Raw genomic sequence first — 22722 nt, forward strand, 5'->3', positions numbered from 1 at the left:
TTAATTCTTTCCTGTGGCACAGTCTGAAGTGCCTTCTACTGCATGCTTGTCAGCCATTCTTTCACTGTCCAGCTGCTTTCACTTGCCATTAACACTGGGATTGCCTTTGCTGCCAATGGATAACATTTACAAGCACATTGTAAGCAAGATTACAGGCAGTCTTCCTGCTCAACAAGAACAGTATGGAATTATGATTTCCAGAGGAATATCTTCCACAAACAGCACATGCTGTTTCTCATTTCCTCTTGGCAAGAAGAGTATATCCAATCCCTGTTAATTGCTTCCTGTAGACACACTTCTAAATAATAATTTGCACCAAAAAAAAAAAAATAAAAAAATAAAAAAAAAAATAGGATGCTGATCATTTTAGGGAAATCCTAAACATTGGGTAATACTCTGACACACAGCATAGCATCACTTGATTCATCACTATATGAGGCTGACAAAGGTAAAAAGTACTTAGAAAAATTTGCTTGGACTACCTTTAAAAATTACACCTAGAGCTATCCTTCAAACACTGTTCATTCCTTAATCTAGAAGTGACTACATGAAATGTGCTGACAAGACTCACAGCTGTCCAATGTCCACAATAAAAATATAGAGAGACCTTTCTCAAGTACTTATTTCAGCAATATCCAGCTTGGTCTGAAGCTGAAAAATTCAGACTCAAAATAAACATGAGTAAATGTGTCAGACACTAAAGGACAACAAAAGAAGCAGATAAACCAGTCCATATTAAATGTGTCAAGACTACCTTATTAAATACTTTTTATTTAATACTACTACTTAATAAATAAATGGGATCTAGTGGATTAGGCACCTGGAAGAAAGTCAGGACATTTAAAACCTATTTTCTCTCGCTATAAACTGTTAGATGATACCTGAAGAATGCAGCATTCTCATGCTTCCTAACCTTTATCCTCCAAACTTTGCAGAGTGCTTTCAGTGCAAGGCTGTGTTTAAAACAATCACATTTTCACACACATATCCCATTGTGAAAAACTAAACTTTTACCAGCATGGTTTAAGTGTGTATAATTGATATAAAGGTTATTCAAGAGACCAGTCTTCCTCCTATCTTCCCACTCCTAAATCCCCATAGCCTTATTCCTCTTTTCAAGACAGATTCCCTCTGACCTAAGGGATGTATTTCCAAGCACTACTTCTCTGGAAAGGAGCAAACTGAACACATGAAAATAAGTGTGATTAACCAAACACTTGTCTGCTGCAATTATGTTCCTCTTTTTCATGAAGACATAAAACATGGATTATGTGCAGCCAATGGGGATGTATTCCATATTAAGAGCAGGAACATATGAAATGTGAGCTGAGTGATTAATGCTTCTGCACACAAGGGGAGACAGATTATCCCAGTGCTGCAATCCTACATAGGGGCTGTACACTGCAGCATGCTTGCCAGGGCTGCTTCTGCTTAAAACAATGGTGATACCTCACTCACCTTCAGCTAGTTTATAAATGACATAAATGTATCCTCCCTACTTGCCACCTAATTCCTTGAACACAAAGACAGGAATAAATTCAGTCCAGCCTCTTCTAACCACTGATATGAACACTAATGTCAAGACCTGGGCATTGCATGAGCTGGCTTTAGTTTTCCCTAACAAACATACACATATTAGGCCCAAACTAACATCAAATTATGATTATATTGGTTGGATAGCTAGAAACTGATGACTTTTTATTTAGCAGGGAACAAAGAGAGGTTTGAGACCTCTTTTTTGACAGGCAGGTCTTTTTTTAAGACTCCTATTCATGAGGAGGCGGGTTGCTACATACCAATTACTTTTATGAAAATATATTGCATTTGCTTTTCATAAAAGGAAAAAAAAATCAGTTCACTTAATACTTGGCAATCCAATACATATGTGAATGTTTATTAATTCCTAGACCCAGTCTATTTTCAAAACACTTTGTCCTCCAAACTCTGGCAGATGTTTGCTGCATTATGAGACATGGGGCTTACAAAACATAGGGCTTTAAAATATATGTTATACAATAATAGTCAAAAATTTCATAGAACTAAAAATGGCAAAAGCTCAAGTCTCCTAATTCCTTAGCAATAAATTTTTATATTGATTAACAGTGACTGAGGACAATAAGGGACTTATCTAAATCCCATTAGACACTAGAGGAACATTGGCAGTTACAATTGTGAAATTACAAGCAAACCTTTAATTATTTCTATATTTAGATTCTTATGTTGTAAGCCAGTGAATATAATGAAATGCCACATTTAGTGACTTCAGCTCCATTTGATATCCATATACTTGGAAAGCACCTGTATCTTGTTGGGTTTTTTTCCTTCATGGTATCATTCAAATGCAGCAATCCCTAAGAATCTGACAGTACAAACCAAACAGTACACATTAAACAAGAAGATATAAACAGAAAACACCCTCAGTCTGAAAGATCTATGGTTAATAACACCTAAAGCACTCCAAATACTCATTTTATGCATCCATTTAATAAAAGTGTCACTGCAACAGAGTGGGCTACCTCTGATTCATTCTAATCATATGAATGTCACGCACTTTGTTCTCACATATGGTTAGCAGCCTACAGTAATTGTTCCAATCCTCAGTGATTTCTTTATTTTATACTTTATTTGGCATACAAATACAGCAATCTATTAGCCCAATTCCAGACCACCGGTTTTGGAATGTTTCAAACCACATGGCTGATGATTTGAGGCAGGATGTGACCAAACGAGCACTACAAGCATTAAAAAACTGACAATTAAGGAAGCAGTCACCTGAAAGGGGAACATCATTTTTTCTTGCCTTCTCCTGATTTAAATTTCCATTAGTGTGCAATTATCTTCAAACACCATCATAACAAGAAGAACCCACTCTGCACAGTATTTCCAGAAAAAGGAGTTTGTGCTGTTTCATGTTTCTTCACTGCTTGATGCAACTGGCATCTTTTATTGTTTTTTATATATCACACTGAAAATATTTTTTACTAAAAAAAAGTAATTATTCACATTATTGGAGAAAAAAAGCTAAATGTGATCTAGCACTATAAAAATTCTAAAGACAATCACCTGGTTAACCATGTATCAATTAGTGCACTATTATCACAGGCAAAGCAGTAAAGAGAATAATTCAGAATATAGCCACAATATAACGATAATCACTGTTTTATGGAAAATAGGTCTTAAATGTTGATGGGACTATGTATTTGGTTAATTTGTGTTTCAGCTAATGGCAAGTATGTTAATAAAACTTCTTGATAAAAACAGTGTGATAAACAATTTAGTTTTTGTCACATAGTAAAGGAACAAAGTAAACAGATTGAGGACTGGTTGATGGATGGGTTTCAACAATAACTATAAATGTCAGAACACTCTGCTGTGACCATTTTTTTGCCAAGACTGGCAGGGGTTACTTCCAAAACTGACCATAAGTCCTCATGCAAACCCATAGCTTCATGAATAACTCAGAGGAAGAAGTCAAACATTTGCAGATGGCAAAAGGGCAACAGAGTGCAAATTAATTGTGGCAACAGATCAGATTGAATGGTGAAACTATTTGGTGACATAGTTTCATCTACATAACATCAATTTTAATATAGCCAAACACAAATCTAATGAAAAAGAACATATGCCAGAGCACATAATGGATGGAGGACTCCAATCTCAAATTTAGAAGGATGCTGGGATTCATGGTTAAATTAATGATTGAACTGAAGATCCAAATGCAAGGCTGTGACAAATGTAGGTGTCCACATTGCAAGTGAAGAATTGGAAGTGCCTTAGGAAAAACTGCAAGAACGACACATGTTCATAAAATATGTGGCTATGACTAAGTGACTTAATCGATCCAAGAGAAAGTTTAATTAGCCCACTTGATCAGAGTATAGAGACACCACCATTAGAAAGATACTTTTCACAGAAATCTAAGCATAATGAATGTTAGAGAAATCTGGACTAGAAACAAATCATATCATTGCAATTATAAGGGCAAATAACTTCTGAGAAGAGGTTACTACAGATGCCTGGCACTATCCACTTTATGTAAATTAAGACATTTTGTATACAGGATATCATGAAGTAAAAAAATACAGCCTTGATGATGGACTTGCATGAGGTTTTGCATCCCAGACCATAGAAGAGGCAAAGCTACGTGATCCCTTCTGCTCTTAAACACCTGTGAATCTAAACTAACACTTGAAATCTTTGGTCGAATACTGTTTACCACTGCCCAAAAATTTATCCCCAGCCCAGTCTTTCTCCTGAGTCAAGAAACTATGTGATGTCTTTTATTGATAGGAGGTGAACCGTTTTGACAGAAGTTTCTTTTCTTCTGTTTAAAATTCAGACAACACTGAAACATCTGAGAGCAGGTTCAGCACAGCCACTGACCCTGCATGCACCCTGATTCCGCCCAGCAGCTGTAAGCAGTTCACAGCAGTCACACTTAGGTGTGACTCTGGCATTCCTATAATTGCCTTTATTCTCAGAACTTGATACTATAGTTATCTCAGCTCTCAAGCTATTTTACTCTTTTTCTAAAGTGACGCCCAGGTGTGAGACATAAACAGCCCACTGAGTTTTAATAGGTCGATGACATTTATAGGTCTCTCTCTTTAGCCTTCCTAATGAAAATAAGTTCTAAAAACAGCATGTTCTGGGCCAATATTCCAGCCTACTTTTTGTTTATAATTGGCAATACCAGGTACCCATAACAATTCTGCTGGTACTGAGACAAATCACTTGTTATATTATTCTTTCAGAAGGCAAGTTGGTGTAGTTATTTGCCTTTTGAATCCGTAAGTAGCATGAATATCATGATAAGCCGGGCAGTCATTTCTCATGTACACTGTGAAAACTGTGGAATTTTGCAGTTCCATGATGCACAAACATTATTATTCTATGAAAGTAACATCTCCTTGGAATTCCTGGTAAATGTTTTCTGTATGAAGACAGAGTGGCTGCACAGCCATCAATTTGAAAGGATTTTTTTTTAATGACAAGTGTAGCCCCCATCTTCTTGCTTTATTGTCTAGTCTGTCCACTGGTAGATAAGGACTGCTGAGACTGACCAGCAACCAACTCCATTATTCACTTGTAAAATTCCTGCCAGTAAAATGGCATGGCTTGTGGAGCTAGCAAATACTGACCAACCAGCAGAGCTGAACATTGGAACTGTTTGTCTGGTGAGCATTTTTTTCCTCCTACATGTGGGCAATTTTTGTTCAGTTTTAAAAATTTTATGGGAAACTATGAATTGAAATCACTGGGCTGTATCCTTCTACTTTATCCTGATGGTTTTTTCCTGTCTCAATTCACACATACTCTATTACGTATCTTATCCTAACAGCCTAACATCATGTCCTAGAATTCATTGTTTTCCCAGTGTTCTGCACCAAATGTTGGAACTTCTGGAACCAATCTTGAAAGCTGCCTGTAACAGCATTAAGTTCTTTGAACACAGAGAAGTAGACTTTGCATCAAGAAAGCGATCTTGGGTCTTGTTTATCACCATGATAAACAGAATTTCAGCCACAGGGCTGAGTGCCGTCTTTTACTGCTTGTCCCCTAGCACTTACTAGGGGATAGAGTGTTTTATAGCTGATTTTTCGACTAGAAATCAAGACAGCATGCACTTCAAGTGGCCTATGACTAGTCATTTAGGATCCTAATATATGCTCAGTTCTGTACCAGCGGAGGACAAAGCCTTGTCCCTAAAATAACTGTAAGAAATCGTAAGCAGTTTGGGAACAAGGTAATGGAATAGGTAATAGGAATGAAATACTTCTTAAACTCTGAATGTGGGTAGTTCCAGGCAGATAACTGGAGAGCAGTATGATGAATATGTCATCTCATGTTTAACTTCTATGTACTATCAGTGTCAAAATAATCATTCTAAACTCACTTCTCACACCAAGCCTATTTTAGGTAGCTCTATGAAAAGTCAGCTGCTGCCAAAATCCATCCCAGTAAGTCCAGTTTCAATGCAACCAGGGCAAACTGAGCAATCAGATTTGCTTCCTTAGCAGAAATTTTATATATTCATGGCATGAGTAAGTGCAAACCTCTATCAAAATCCATTCCTATCATCCACAATTATGTCCTTGAGTCAGAGAGCTGCAAGTACAGTACATTCTGCCATTTCTCTTACTGCATCCATGCTGTTTATTCTCCCACCACAAAAGTTTTCAAGAGCACCAAGCTGTTGTTATGACTCATAGTAAACACCAACGCAAAGCAAACAGCCCAATTTTCTTCTTCCCTGATTTCACTAACACACATTCAGTTAGAAGAGAGAAGGAAAAAAAAGGGGGAGAAAGGAGAAAATAACAAAGGTTTAGTTCTTATAAGCTTGTAAATCCATGTTGAGAAAAGAGAAGGCTGGAGAGGACCAGACAAGAGATGAACAAAAATACCATAGCAATTCAACACATGGTGAGGGGGTGGTGTAGGATAACGCTACAGAAATGAATGCTTATGACTCTCAGATCATCATCTCCAAAATAATCAGCCAAGAGAGATAATTACTGGGGTTAGCTTAAGTATATATGTGTGTATGTGTGTGTGTGTGTGTGTACATGCAGAAAGGAACAGAACGAAAGGAACTGACCAAAACCTCCATCTCAAATGAGTGACAGGTTATTACTTCGCAGCCAACCATAAGCTCTAGGTGAGATCAAACGCTAAGTCTAAGTCACAATATTTCTGACAGCAGTGTCCATCTTAACAAAATGAAGTGACAGGGTATGGTACAGACACAAGCTAAATCACACAACCCTAAAACTGTTTATAAAAGTCCTCAAATAGGACTTTTGAAGGTAAAAGGTTAAGAAGTTCATTGCAACCCAAGCTCCAGCCAATTCATGAGCTTTGCATAGAGAGGTTTTAGTTGGAGAGTGCTGATGGGTTCTACCTGAGAACTGAAGGCAAAATCCAGACTTCTGCACAAGACCAATCCACACCTGCTACTGCAGGTACTCCATGGAGTATCTTAAATTATATGGATTACAAAAATCTGTGGCTATTACAGGTGCTCATCACCTTTGACAGTCAATCTTTTTTTCTGAACCTATGTTTAGGAATACAATTTGAGGTTCTTGTATTTGGCTTTAACTTTGAAGCATTTTGTGAAACTGAACACTTCTGCATTTTCAGCATGCAAGCAAGTGAAAAAAAAAAAGCAAAATAAATTAAATTACATATCAAAACTATTGTTTGTTCTCTGATTTAATATCATAAGCTGTTAAAAAAAAAAAAAGAAACTACAACCAAAACCAAACATCTAAAGATGGTCTAAAGGAAGGCTGGCAAATATACTCTGTAAACAAAACAGAAATACAAATTCCCTCAAAAGGCTTATCTATTTCAGAGTGATCATTGCTAATTTTAAATAAATCAATGAAAGGATGCAGCTATGTGAAACAGTATGTTTTGTTATTGCTCAAATCCAACCTCAATGTTCCATTTATATAATAGAAATTTTAATTTGGGAGAATTTGGAAACCATATTTGGCAACACCAATTACTTTTCCCAAGGAAAAGATACAAGATTGAGTTCACTGCCCCTAAACATATTTGAAAATTTCTGTGTTCAGAATATCAAGATTAAAGAATAAATTATATTTTATTGTGTTTACAATTCCATGTTTGAAATGCACACCCTTTCTGAAAAGAATTTTGGTTTTACCATTTCCTTCCCTGTAAAAAGCACATTTTTAAAAAAGCCCCATTGTAAGTGTTCCCATCAGCAATAAATTTCTTCTTAGTATTGTTCCAATCAATACCAAGACTTTTCTGCAACAGATTTAGGGACTCAAAACAGCAGTAGGTGGGCCACATGCAACCACTAAAAACGTCACTCTTAGTTAACATTTCATAGCAAGCATTGAGTTACACAGCAGGAGTAACTATAACCACAGAGGAGAATGGAAAAATGATGGACAACTTCCTCTAGCTTAAGGAAAGCATCAGGAGAAGTTTCAAATGAAAAATCAAAGAACCATAAAAATTACTCATAAATAGCCCTACAAAGAAAGAGTAAGGTTAAAAACATTTTGTCATAGGACTAAGGGGGCCATCTACCACAAATTTTGGGATCATGACCTGGAAGAAAGCTAAGAGTTCCTGTGTAAGATGAAGAAGATTTAATGTACCCATGGGAGCTATCACCAGTCAGGAGTGATCTCATTTCACTTCAGCGTGGGTGTTCTTGCAAAATTCTGATAATTTTTATCCAGAATTAATCAATTTTAACATATTTCCATTTATTATCATGTCTGTGCTATTACCTTGTCACCAAACTGTGAGAAAACTACAGAGTCTACAAGGTGCTACAAGAAGGGAAGGGGCTCAGCAAAGAATCGAGTGCCTGCAGCACAAGAAAAGAGACTGTTGGGAAAAGCAGGGGAGCTGATGCTCCAAGCTCTGAAGTAACACAAGAGAAACTTTCCATGGATCAGAGAGGACTTCACAGAGTTGCCACAACCCAGGAAGCTACTGAGCTGCCTGAAACCTGAAGGAAAAAAGAATCTAACTGCAGTGACAGTGGCAGAAGGAGATGCAATTATGGGGCTTTATTCAATCTCTACTCATCTTCAGCTTTCATTATTTAAGGAAAAAAATATGCTAAGTATTCTAATGTATACTCTCATAAAATCTGATGTCTCTTCAGTTTAAAATCTTGTGGAACTTTGAGAGTTCAATGTAAGAAAAGGTTTTAACCAAATCTACCTCAAAGTTCTGGAGAACTGGTCACCTACACCAGTTACATCAGACATGGCACGACCAAAAGGACTGGAGAATTTGAATTCTTTCAGTAGCACTGCCTGTGCTGCTGCACAACCACACGACCAAGTCACCTGCCCTACCAGCCATTCAGATCAGGACAGAGCCTGGTTAAACACCAGCCAGGACATACTGGGAGGACACAACCTGAAGTAACTGTATAGAATTTCTATCAGGGCAGTATGTCCTAGGCAGATATTCTTTACTGTCATATTGCTCCAACTAACAAAAAAAAACCCCACTCTTTCTGCCACTTTCACAGCCAGCAATGCTATGAAGTAGCTATAGCAGCATCTTCTGGAAGGAAGAAAATTAGATAAAAGGGAGCCAGCAAGAAGAAAAGTTTAGAATCATACAGTAGCTGACTTGATTTAATCAATTGCCTTACGAGGCTAAGAAAGAGATCTGGCATGTGGCCTGTGCTGCAGAGACTGCAGTGGCATGCATCCAGTTACATAAATCTGGCGTCTAAGTTTTTCTCCTCTCTGCTCCTCACCCCACAGCTAAATCTGTAATCAAGGATGATCCCTCTCTCTTCTCATGTACAACCACAAGCGATGGATGGGGTCTACTGCACAATTAAATGAGCTGGCACAGCTTTGAGAGTGCAGAAGGGCATGTCTTTTGAAAATATTTAGCTGTTAACCAAAGGTTAACATTGCTTTGCAACTAATGTCATTACAAGGCAGAGTTATTTCAGAGAAGAAATCATAAACATCTCCAAACACTCTTCTAACAAATAAATTATGACCCAAGAGTAAGAAAAATTTTAAAACAAACAACAACAAAAGAAAAACAAACAAACAAACAAACAAAAAAACCCCAACCAAACCCAGAAGTGAAGAGGCTGGAAAGAAGAAAGATGTAACTGGTGCCAACTATGAAAATTAACTCCACTGCCTATAAAATAGGTAGAAACCAAACATGCTGATGATCTGAATGCCTTTTTTTGTTGCTATTTTGGCAGCTTTTGATATACATGCATATTAGCTGCTATCTAAATGAAGGCACGAAAGAGGTTATTCTCTAATTGCTGACTCTTTAAAAGGCTGTGTCATTTGCACTTATGTCCTGGGATGACTTTATGATGCTAAACTGTATCCCCATATGTCTGTTCAGCCCAGAAATAAGTTTTGTGTATTTAAAACTAGATCCAAGAACGAAGCAGGGGAGAAGGAAAAGCAGTGGAATTTTTTTGCGGCTGTATTCAAAAACACAGAGATGAGAACTTCAGCTCTCTCTCCTGGACTTTGTTGTCTGCAGCACAGACAGTGGGAGAGAGCTCTCATTTGTTTTTAGTTAGCTGAGACCAGAAGTTTTTTGGAACTGTTCAGCTGTTGCTCGGTCCAGAAACACCAGGACTATGGTCTGGGGGTCCCCAAGCTGCGCTGCGGCCGGGACACCGGACCCAAACCCCGGACAGACCGAGAGAAAGCCAAGAACACAGCCACAAAAAGGACTCTTTCCGATCCACAGAAGGACTTTCTGAATTTCCCATCTCTTCAGGACAACGAGAGGTCCCATTGTTTAATATTAATCATTTTACAATGTTTGTGAGTACTTTGCCTATTAAATAAACAAGTTTTTCTACTTCTCTCGAAGGAGATTCATGTCTCCCAAACCAGTGAGGGGAGGGACTGCTTGAATTTGCTTTATAGAGGGACCCCCCCTTGGACGTTTCCTCTCAAATTTGCCCTAAACCAGAACAACTTCACACAAGAGGTTTGATGAAGCCCTGCACACAGTAGTTCCACATACTTTTCTTTACTCAGTGTCACAAATATGCAGGCCTTGCATCAGCACTGGCTTCTGGCAGTGCCTACACAAAGCAACACATGAATGCTATTAAAAGACACATGTATTATTCAGTGGGACACTTCCCAAATTTCACCTACTAAACTGAGCAAAAGGAGCACAGAAAATGCATAGGTCAAACCAGAGCATTCTTATGAATGCTTGTATACAGTGCAGTTTATTGTTTGAATAACCTTGTATATAAAGTGAGAAAGATACCCAGGTAATAGATCATGCACTTATGGCACTTCTGTAATCCAGTGGCTGACTTTTAAAGGGTCCTATGAACCCTCCGATCTTGTACACTTATTTTTTTCTTCTCAGTTATTTTTTACTTTCTTTCTCTGAGCCTATGATTCACATACCATTTAGAAAAACAGAAGAGGAAGTTGAAACAAATTATCCAGATAAGATCTGATGGGAAGCTAAAGGGTCTGGATACCAATTTTTAGTAAATGACCCTACAAATACCAGCTGCAAGGGTTCAGGATCCTCTTACAACCCAGTACATAATTGTGACAAGAGAAAAAAACAATACCTGAGCAGACTCTCACCATGCTTTGCAGTGTAGAACTTAACAGAGTTGATCATCTTTGCACAGACTCTCCTCTACACCAGCAGCTGTGCAGGTGACAACACGGAGTGACAACATACTCTGAAAACATCCAGCTGTACTCTCCTCCAGAGCCTCAGTTTCAGTATTTGTGGGAAAATAATGGAAGATTAGTGAGCAGGATTCTAAATACATTCCAGAACTTACAGCTGGGTTGCCAAAACCACATATATCATACTAATTGTTCTTTGGCCATGTGTGTTGGACAAGAAGAATATCTGTGTTTGGGTAACACAGACCTGTGATAGACTTAGAGGCACCCTATCAAACATGCTTGAGATTCCAGCCTTGGTGTGGGAAAGACCAAAGCACAGTGGTAAACTACACCTTCAGGAATCCAAAAGGGCAGGTTTGGTCATCATTCAGCATGGGCAGCACTCTGCAGTGCATCCTTGCCTGTGTGTCTCTGGCATTAGGGAGGTAACAAAAATTGATTTATTTTTTGCATTTTATACGTGGTTTTGTGTTTCTTCCTGTGGCCTGCCTGTGCCAGTTCACACGGTATTTCAATTTGCCATGTGTTTGAGCTGTTCCATAAGTTTTGAATCTAACACATGCTTCACAGGACTGCTACTCTATAGGGCCTCTATAAGGAGAAGAAAATGACATAAGAGACTACCCAGTTCTGTGACTGAAGAAGGAATCACAAACCATATCTTGGCACTCCACCTAACTCAACAAATAATTAATCCATACTGCTTTCCAGGAAAATCAGTTCTTGTGCATAAGCAGTCACTCGCAAAATTTTGTTTTATATATAGCACAAGTTTTTAAACTACCAAAATATAGGCAAAGTGATTAATTCCATCTTTTTACTGAAAGCCAGACTACTATAAAATATATTTTTTTACAAGTGGTTTTCAAGACAATTTTCAAAGCATAGGTTTGTGCAGTCCTCTGTAGTCCTTTGATCTATGTCTTCATCAGTTTTGATGTTTTGAATTCATCAGAAACATTTTCCTCTATTTACTTCCATTATCTGTTTTCTTCCTTTGACACTGCTGAGTGTTGGCTATCAGCCATCTATTACAATCTTACTGCATTCAGAACAAAACTGGGTAAAGGTTTTCATTATTGCAGTCCCTGAAGCAGTTCCTTTTGGTTCTGGTCTTCTACAAACTTAGTTATATTAACACTGCGTTATGAAAGACACAAGATGGCCAGTTCTGGAAAAGCACATCCTTGTTTTCAACAATACATGCCTTAGGTCATCACATCTCTTCCTCCCTATATGAGGAAACGTTATTACATTTCTTAGAAAAGGTCTACAGGGTGTAGCATGTGGAATTTTTCCCAGATTCTATAAGCAGACAGTTACATCAAACCAAAAAATGGTTTCCAAAATAAAGGTGTTTCATACTGCAAGCTAATACCAGTGGGATGGAGTAGTCTGATATAAATATGTCAAAGCTCTTGGTTTCTTTAGACTTTTACCCAGCAGCTCTCAATCTGTTGAGACAGACATTTCTTGTGACTGTTATTTGTCATATGTTAAATGTTATTGTTTTATTCTATAGGAAAGACACAAGTTTTTTTCAAGATGAAACTTTGAAAGCCTCTTGCTAATTTCCTCTGGATCTTGAAATGAAGGAAAAGAAATGGTATTGAAGAAAGAGATTAGTAACATTCACAAATGAAATGAGAGAGCCATCTTCATATTCATGGAGGAAATTCCCTTTGCCCAGTGTGCTGTTTACTCCATGTCTTTTGGCACAACTGCTGTTATTTCAGGCTGACATACCATAGTTTAAGTGCATGAAACAATGAGGGAAAGAGTGAAATAGATCTGATACTTGGCTGACATGATTCCAGTGGGTTTTTCCCAGTGGAGAAGAGTAAGGATAGTAAAGTGACAGTAGAGGTAGAAAAAAAATCAAAAAACCCTGAGAAGTTGAGTTAAAATCAGTTCCTGAAAGCTGAATTTCTCTCTGAGTTTCTGGCACTTGGGAACAGGCAATCTCTCATCTGAGAGCTCAAGTACAGCATTTTCTGTTCAATAGTGTCCTCTAGTGACAGGGAACGACTTTTCAAACAGGAGGTGAACATTTTTCAACGGGTAAAAATGAGGTGGAATAAAGTCTTGAAACTACATGAGGGAATTTGCTAATGATCTTATTGCCATCACAGGACTTCAGTGTTAATGTACACCTGTGCTGCGCTGCAGCTAAAAAGATGCCTTATTTTTGCAGCTCTCCTGAAAACTGAGCTGAAAATCCCCATTCGAGTCTAGGACATAGCATTGTAAGGCAGGCTCATCTGAATGGGATGAAAGGAGCATCCTGCAGCTGCATAAATTTTTTGAATTCTAAGAGTACAACCTCTAGCATGGTAAAAAATGTGTTTCTGATTCTGTCAGAGAAGATAATGACTGATACTGCATTGAAGCTAAATTCTTACGTCTTTTCTCATGCAGCCTTTAGGCCTACAGAAAGATGGGCATCCTCTAAACTCCATGGTCAATACTGTAACTTAACTACTATAATCACTGTCAGCTGAGAAGTCTAAAGTAATCTTACAAAGTTTATTTTTAAGGAACCTTTTAAATAATTTTATAATGTAGCCATAACAATCAGTTTTTCCTTTTTTTTTTTTCCTTTTGCTAATGCTGTATTTTTTGAACTGTCATCAGAGGAATAAGCTAAAATACAAAAAAGTAATGCAGATTACCACATGCTTTTATAGACAGCTGAAAACGTAAATCACTAATCTGACTTTGCTGAAGTCTATATTGGTAAATCTGCCTTTTTTTTTTTCTCATGTTGTGTCCTTTTAAACATATTATTCAAGCACATGGAATAGTGCAGAGACATGAAACACAAGACTCATTTAAGGGCAGCTATTTTCTAGTCAGTTTTATACAAAACAGATGAAACTCTGGAAATTAGTTAAAATGTTACTCTTATTTAAATTCCCTCCCTCCCAATACTTTGGGCTGCTCTTAAAGATTCATTTCCTACTGTTAATTCCCTTTTAGCTGTGTCATAGAAACAAACTTTTACTCTGAAGTGAAAAGTCTCACCCTCCTTACCAAGCTGGCTGACATTTTAAAGATTTTAATGCAGAACCAGGAAAAGATAAATCTCATTTTTTCATCTTATCTAACACAGCCAATTTCAGGTCTGCTGAAAAGTTATGGAAAACCGGTAGAAATGTCAGTAACACTATTAGTCTTTGACAAGGACAACATGGCTGAACTCCACCACTGAGAAAGGACAGAGAGGGCTACCACTGACAGAGGACAGAGAAATCAACAGACAAATAGATATCAGGTTACCTGCTGCAAAGTCTTGGGGTTGTAATGTGAACTCCTTGCTAGTTTCTCCAGTCAGGGTCAGCAGAATCTGTCTGCAGCACCATCAATGGCAGAACTCAGCTTCCTTGGACCGGCTTGTATATGAAGTCTCGAAATGTCAGTGTAAATACACACCGAGTCCCGTCTGACACACAGCTGGTGCCAGCTGGAAAACTCAACGTCAAGCAGACCAAGCACCATTTGCAGCAAAACACACATTAAGCATCTCCAGATGAATCCAAGCCCTGGAGGTGAGCAGCTCTGACACGGACCCTTCCACAAGCTCATTCCTATACTGAATCCACTACAATTTTTACTGAGCACTCAGGCCGGTGTCACAGGACTCGTTTTCTTCTTCCTTGGCATTGCCAAAGCACATCCCCAGCTGAAACCAGTCCTAATACACAGAAAGACTCACAAATGACATAAAGGTCTTGTCAGTAACTGTAGTGATAGTGATGCCTTGGAATGACAAGGTTTAATGAGTACAAATTGAAAGAGAGGAAATTTAGGTTACACGTTAGGAAGAAATTCTTTACTGTGGGAGCGGTGAGATACTGGAACAGGTAGCCCAGAGAAGCTGTGGGTGCCCCAGCCCTGGCAGTGTTCAAGCCCAGGTTGAAAGGCCTCGAGCAACCTGATCTAGGGGGAGGTGTCCCTGCCCAGGGCAGGGGCGTCGGGACTAGATGGTCTCTGAGGCCCCTTCCAATCCCTAACATTCTATGACTTTACAGTTCTATGAAAGACTCGGGGCAGAAGAAGAGGGAGGAATTTCCTGGCGCTGTCCTCACTGCCGCCCTACTTGATTTGAACTTTAATTTTCTCAAATCCGTCTCGAGGCTTTTTCTCTCCCTCACTTGGCACAGTGTGAGGAAACAAAACGGACAAAGGGCGGCAGCGCCACCTGCCGGCGGGCACGGGCAGCGCGGCCTGCCGGGGCCCGGGCGGGAGGCGCTGAGGGCGGCCGGGGCCCCGGGCGGGGTGCGGGAGCAGGGCCCCGGGCGGGGTGCGGGAGCAGGGCCCCGGGCGGAGTGCAGGGTGCGGGGGCAGGGCCCCGGAGGGAGTGCGGGGTCCGGGGGCAGGGCCCCGGGGGGAGTGCGGGGTCCGGGGCAGGGCGGTCCGCGCCGCCTTGCGCGGAAAAAGCCGCCGAGCTCTGCTATCGTTCCCAGCTCCGCGGCCTCCCCGAGCGCCCTGCCTGCTGCAGAAGGGCTGGCGCCGGCAGCAGAGCAGGGCGCCTTTCCTCGGCAGTGCTGCTGAAGGGCTCAGCCCTTATCTCCAGCGCACGTTTCTCACAGTGTTACTGCCATACACCTTTCATACATCTTTTTTTCTCTCCCCTATTAGTGCTGAGAACGTGCGGGAGGATGAGCGGGTAATGATATGGAGAATGACGGGGTAAAAGCGAGCGTCTGCCGGGAGAGCTGGGATGGGGAGCGCACAAGTGACCGTGTGTGCAAGGCGGGAGTGACAGCGGCAGGCTCAGATTGTCAGTCCCACAGGGGAGTTTGCAAGGGCGGACAGGGAAGAGAAAACCCCACACGCAGTCTTTTTCTAGGTAGCGTTTCCTTCTACAGATGAAATCCAAACCCTCATCAACCTGAAACTGAAGCTCTTCTAAATCCCCATAGTTCTTCTCTACCATCCTAACCCCCAAATCTCATTTTAGAGAGACTCTCCTCCTCCTAGAGAATGCTCCCGTTCCACCACAAAAGTGAACTGAATTTCCTGGTCCTCTATTCAGTTCCCGCACAATTTTCTCATATATTTTCCATCAGAAACCAGCCTGGTGTGCCTTTTCACTCCTTAACTGATTTCTTCACAGGCAGCAATGCACAAAAGATAGGAACACAAACCTAGTAAAGTGCTTTCTAAACCAAAGGGATTTTGAATTTTCCAGTGTTGGCTTTAAGGATTCACAGCTGAGGTGGGAGCATGTGTACCTTTTACCTGACGTTGCTGGTTTTGCAAGTGGTTGATGTTGATACATCTTATACATATCAACAGACAGTTTCCCCTACTCAAAGAAGGTGAATCATAAAATTCAGCCTTTGATCCCATTTTGCCATGTGCTTTTCATACCTTAGATGGAGTGATTCTAAGTCTCTTGAGTCTCTGCACCTTCATGACTTCAACACAGCTCCCAAGTAATAGAGGTGTACTATTAAACTGTCCATGTCATACTGGGGTTTTGGGTTTTGGGGTTTTTTCAACAGCCTTATTTGCAACAAGATATAAGAGACAGTGGAAGAACAGTTAAAGAAAAAGAGAAACTGAAGTTGTAAAAGAAAATTAAGTCCACTGTTTGGGACTGACATAACATTTGTTTTGTAAGCTATGGATTCACTAAACTCCCAACCCATTGGTGGGGATCACAGTACCTGTTTCTCCCACATGCCTCCTTGCTGTTTCACAACTTTACCATAAGTAATCCAACTTCTGCAATTTCTGCACTAGTTGTAGTCTCCCATTCAAATGATATTCATTTTAATAACATATAAAGTTATATATATTTAATAACAAAAAGTAAGGTGTTTACTTTGATAAAGTTAGAGATCTGGAAGAAGTCACACAGGAGTTCCCTTCAGCTCCTAGAAGGAAACCCAGCCATGCAGAGCAGATTGTTAACAGTGTGCTATCCCACTTCTCCGGATGTGCACAGGAAACTCCTTCCCTTCTTTAGCCACTTAATGCAAGAGAGCATTACACACTCATCCTTGCTTGGCTTTTACTTTGCAGTGAAAACACTGGCTACAGATGATGCAAAAATGAGATTCAGGATGTCTAGGATTTGCTGCTATTTCCAGTCGATATGTGGTTACACAATAAAGGATTCAAGATTAATCTACTTGAAATGCTAGAGATGTTAAGTGACAAGAAGCTGGGAACAATGATTTAGAAATGGCAGCTCAATTATGCAGCTTGGAGAAAAACAAGCAAAGACTGAAATTGAGATTAAATGCCTTTAATTCATTCTATTTTGAACCAAAATTTGGATAACATTCGCATCCTGGTGAACAGCCAGGCTCAGCTGCGAATAGTGCTGTCTAACGAGCAGTCTGAAGGCAGCTAACAAAGGAGATGAAGCATTCACTGTGCTTCAGAGCCTTTAGCCAGTTGCAGGAGGGAGACAGAAGGGGAAGAGCACTCTCCTTGAGAGATTGTCCACATAGGTTTGGCCAAATGAGCAACTCCAAATGTTCCCATGAAGCCAGAGTTAACTGAGAATTTCTTTTTCTCTGTTTGTACAGGAAAAAGACCATATCACAGCCATAGACCATGAATAGTCAAGATAAATGACCATGTCGGATAAGCTGCCTCTACATTTGAGAGGATGAGGCTTAGTTTGTAGTGTGTCAGCTGAGTTTGCTTATTCTTCAAGGTTAGCTCTGAACGGCATTAACTTTTTGAGCTTTGTCAAGGCTGGCCTCAAGAGACTCATATGTGGGAGCAAGCATCTGAGTACAGGCCACGTATGTAGCCTGTCCATACTTAGATGGTTTGGGCTACCAGCTCTAGGTGACCCTATTGAACAGAGGCCTTGAACAAGATGACTTTCAATTGTGCCTTCCAACCTCAACTCTTATTCTATACCTCATGCATGAATTACAGAATCACAGAATCACATACTGGGTCAGGTTGGAAAGGACCACAGTGGATCCAACCTCCTGGCTTAAACAGGGTCATCCCAGATGGCACATGGCACAGGGTTGTGTCCAGACAGCTCTTGAATACCTCCAGTGAGGGAGACTCCACACCCTCTCTAGGAAATCTGTCCCAGTGCTTGAACACCTGCATGGGAACGAAATTCTTCCTCATATTTCTGTCCATCAGTTTCTGCCTGTTACTTCTTGTTCTATTGCTTGAAACCACCGAAAAGATCTTAGTTCCATAATTTCTAATTAGCCCAGCCTTTTCCAGCAGCACATCTGTCTTGGAGCCACCAGGGATTGGTTCTGCTGGACATGAAGGAAGCTTCCAACATCTTCTCACAGAACCCACCTGTAGCCCCTCTGCTACCAAACCTGGACATGCAAACCCAGTTCTCTTACATTCACTGTTGAGGTCCCCTCTCAGTCATTTCTTCTTGAGGCTGAACAGGCCTAGCTCCTTCAGCCTCTGCTCATAAGAGAGATGCACCAGTCCCTTAATCATCCATTGGTCCCACTCTAGGATCTCCATGTCTCTTGTCCTGAGGAGTCCAGAGCTGGACACAGCCACAGATGCAGCCTCACCAGAGCTGAATATAAGGGTAGGATCACCCCCCCTGACCTGCTGGCAATGCTTTTACTAAGGCACCCAAATCCAGTGCCTATTTCTCCATTGCTTTTATAATTCTCATAAGTTACTGGAACCAGTAATCAGAGCAAGCATTCACACACACACAAACACACAAGAAAAAAAAACAACTGTTATTGTTACATTTTACTTTCTGATAGAAATCACTATCCCAAGATCTTCTAAATTTTGCATATTTTATCCCATTTACAAACAATTCAGCCACCTTCCCCCCAGGAATACTTTACTTCTCTAATGTAAGATAGTATTTTCACTTTCTTTCAAGATAGTCTAGAATAGGAGCAGTATTTGAACATCTCAAATTACAGTACTGAGGTACAGGAGTAGTACCTCAGTGGTTTGTTTTAAGGAGTTGCCTCCTAATGGAAACACATCAATGACTAGCTGAGGTATTCCTAATAAATCTATTACCTTGACACAACAGCAAAAATAGATGTTCTTCATTTCACAAAGGGAGAAACTAAAGCAAGAAAAACCCATTAGTAATGTGTAATCAATGAGTCAGAGTAAAGAAAAGTAAAGGAAGGATATCAGGAAAATCTATATGGCTGAAAAGAGCTAGAGAACAAAGAGATGAGAAAAGTTTGGCTGAAAGGCTTATAGTGATCTTAATGTGTACTTACCCATTTAAATGCACAGAAATGGCACACTTAGAGCTGAAAAATTTGGTACCTGCGTTAACAGACTGGTAAGAAATGATTCTGTTTTCCTTGATTCACTCCTAAACTACTTTGTTTGGATATCTGGGGGAAACAAACAAACAAGCAAACAGAAAATAACTCCACAAAACACATAAGGATTTAGTATAGTATAGTATAGCACCCAGAAAAGCAGCTGTTCATGGTTCTTAGCTAAATTCACTGTAAATGATCCTAATTTTTGTTCCTGTTTTTTCTGTTCCTTCCTACATCACTGCATCCAGATTTTTAACCGCTGGAGTTCTATATGTATTCCAGCAGCAACATGCATCTAAGACTTCTTCTATAACATTCTTATGCATTTCAGATAAAGTGTGCAATATCAGTATCCAGTCAGAATTCCCCATCTGCAGGTATCAGTAGCAGCATGGAGCCATTGTTTTACACAATGGCCACAGAAAGACATAGAGACATATACCACACCCAGCAAGGAAATTGAAAGTATCAACAGAAGGCCATGAATAAGGAGAAAATGAAACTGATATCTCTTGGAGTCCTTTTTCTTCTTTTTTTTTTTTTTTTTTTAATCAGATGGATATAGGATGTATGACCAGGAGTACAGGAATATAAGGAAAATATTTTTCCACATGTAGGAGGTAGACTATGGAGCTAAAAAAAAGGAAATTATCAGGGAGACACACAACCAGTAAAGCTGCACAAAAAACAGTTCCACTTCTATGAAAATTCCTAAGTTTTTCAGTTTCCCTTACTAAGTCACAATAAGTCAAAATCTAAATTGCATTCATAAATTAAGAAAATGCAAAAAAAAAGCCCATCTAGGCAAAGAGATTCTGTTTTGCTTATTTTGAAGGTCACATTTTTAAAAGTGACTTAATTTTATAAAGGAAAAATTAGTTGTCAAAAAGAAACTGAATTTGTTTCTTTTTTCCAGAAGACTGAGAAAAATGTCAAAGTTCACATAAAAAATTGAGACTAAACCTTTCCCACAAACAGGCTTTATCTGGAGAGATTTTTGAGTGAGAAAAAGAGCCACTGAAAATTCTGAAGCAGCCACAGCAATCTAATAAGCTCTTGCACATCTCAGACTATAGTAAAGAGCTGTTATGAACCAATAGACAGACATTGTTTCCTACGGGTGTTCTGTCTTTCCCCTTTTAACCACAACACATTTCTTTTATTATAGATATTGGGAAGGCATTTCTGGACATTCACACACATGAAAGAGGGGAAACAACAGGTGGAATTAACTCTTTTTTTCCTTCCTAATCTAGTGTCAATGAAATGAAGTCTAATAAAATTTTAATGCACCTTTAGTAACAACTACAACACAGATTGCTATAGGTTATTGATTATGGTTAAAAACAAAAAAAACCCCACCAAACCTGGAGCCAAAGTAAAAAACTCAGCTGGAACCATCTAGTACTTCAGAGACACAGACCCTTTAAATGCCAGTGATCTCTGTCCTTCTTAATTTCGAGGTGAACAATGAATGTATTACTCTACAACTTGAGTATATTCCATGTGGGTTATAGTCTCGTAAAACAGTTCCATCAGCATCATGATGTCTTTGTTCTGGTCTACCCAGAATAAACAGTATGTAGAAGAAGACACTGGACTACTCATTAAACTACTGTCAATCTATTTCATGTTGTAATAATGCAATTCCTCCAAGAAAAACATGTTTGTCTTCATTGCAAGTGTTCATCAGCAAGGAGCAGACAATAGCTGAAATGAAATTTACAATAAAAGAATTGAAGTGGTTAATTAGGGTATGCATCAACCGTTTAGTGGATGTAATAAAGAAACATGCAGAGAAGGCTAATAAAAAATTCCTAGGTTGATGCATATAATTCTTTGTTAAATTTTAAAGCTAAACATGAAACATAGGGAATTGTAGTCAAAATTGTATTAGCAATTCAAACTCTGGTCACAAACTCTAGCCCAGCTGTCTACAAGAGACAGGAAGGATTTCAGTTTTCATTGGCAGATTTTCTTTAGAGGATAGAAAAGCACAAAATGTGATCTTTCTCATGGTCATCAGAAACGGTCAAAAATTCAACAGATTGGTTATTTTGACCCTTATGAGCAGCAGGCAGTCTGAGAATGTAGTAGCAGGATGGAAATTCTAAGCCAGCAGGGTAGGGAATAAACTACTCAAAATGACAGAAATTTAATAAATAAATGTATCATCTAACCCAGTCTTCTTCTGTGAGAAGGTGACCTCCTTAGTGGATGAGAGAAAGGCTGTGAGTGGTGTCTACATAGACTTCAGTATTGCCTTTGACACCATTTCCCTCCACCTGGAGGAACTGGCTGTTCATGGCCTGGATGGGTGTGCTCTTTGCTGGGTGAAAACCTGGCTGGATGTCTAGGCCCAGAGAACAGTGGTGAATGGAGTTAAATCCAGCTGGTGGCCAGTCACAAATGGTGTTCCCCATGGCTCAGTACTGAGGTGTGTCCAATATCTTTATTTAGGATCTGGTTGAGGGAACTGAAGGCACCCTCAGTCAGTTTGCAGACGACTCCAAGCTGGCTGGGAGTGTTGATCTGCTGGAGGGTAAAAAGGCTCCGCAGAGGGATCTGGACAGCCTGGATTGATGGGCTGAGGCCAACTGTATGAGGTTCAACAAGGCCGAGTCGCAGGTCCTGTACTTGGGTCATAACAACTGCAGGCATCGCTATAGGCTTTGGGAAAAGTGGCTGGAAAGCAGCCTGGTGGGAAAAGGATCTGGAAGTGCTGGTTGACAGCAGCAGAACATGAGCCAGGGTGTGCCCAGCTGACCACAAAGGTCAATGACATCCTGACCTGGACCTGGCCAGCAGGACCAGGGCAGTGATTGCCTCCATGTACTCAGCACTGGCAAGGTCAATTTTGGGGCCCTTCACTACAATGTGTTTTGACATTGAAGTTCTGGAACATTTCCAAGTGCAATGAAGCTGGGAAAAAATCTGGAGCACAAGTCTTACAAGGAGTGGCTGAGGGACCTGGGGTTGTCTAACCTGTGGAAAAAGAGTCTAGGAGGGGTGGGGGCCAGATCTTATTGCTATCTACAAGTAAAGGGATTGAGGCAAGGTTAGGGTCAGTCTCTCAGTTACATTTATAAGCAACAAGAGATAGGACAACAGGAAATGTCCTAAAATTGCACCAGGGGAGATTTAGGTTGGATATTAGGAAAAATTTCTTCACTGAAAGGGTTGTCAAACATTGGAACAGACTTCCCAGGTAAGTAGTTGAGTCCTTCTGCTGGAGGAATTTGAAAAGATGTGTAGTTGTGGCACTCAGGGATATGGTT

At 39.9% G+C, this 22722-nt stretch overlaps 1 long non-coding RNA gene across 1 annotated transcript in view; it reads right to left on the minus strand.

Moving 5' to 3' along the window:
* Nucleotides 1-19181: 19181 nt before the first annotated feature.
* LOC111922882 (uncharacterized) overlaps nt 19182-22722 on the minus strand; it is an 85068-nt gene continuing 81527 nt past the window's right edge. The window contains exon 9 of the long non-coding RNA XR_002860779.2: nt 19182-19513. This is a non-coding gene — a long non-coding RNA (uncharacterized LOC111922882). The remainder of the gene's footprint in view (nt 19514-22722) is intronic.

This window comes from Cyanistes caeruleus, chromosome 3 (assembly GCF_971803275.1).
Source record: "Cyanistes caeruleus chromosome 3, bCyaCae1.hap1.1, whole genome shotgun sequence".
Lineage (NCBI taxonomy): Eukaryota > Metazoa > Chordata > Aves > Passeriformes > Paridae > Cyanistes > Cyanistes caeruleus.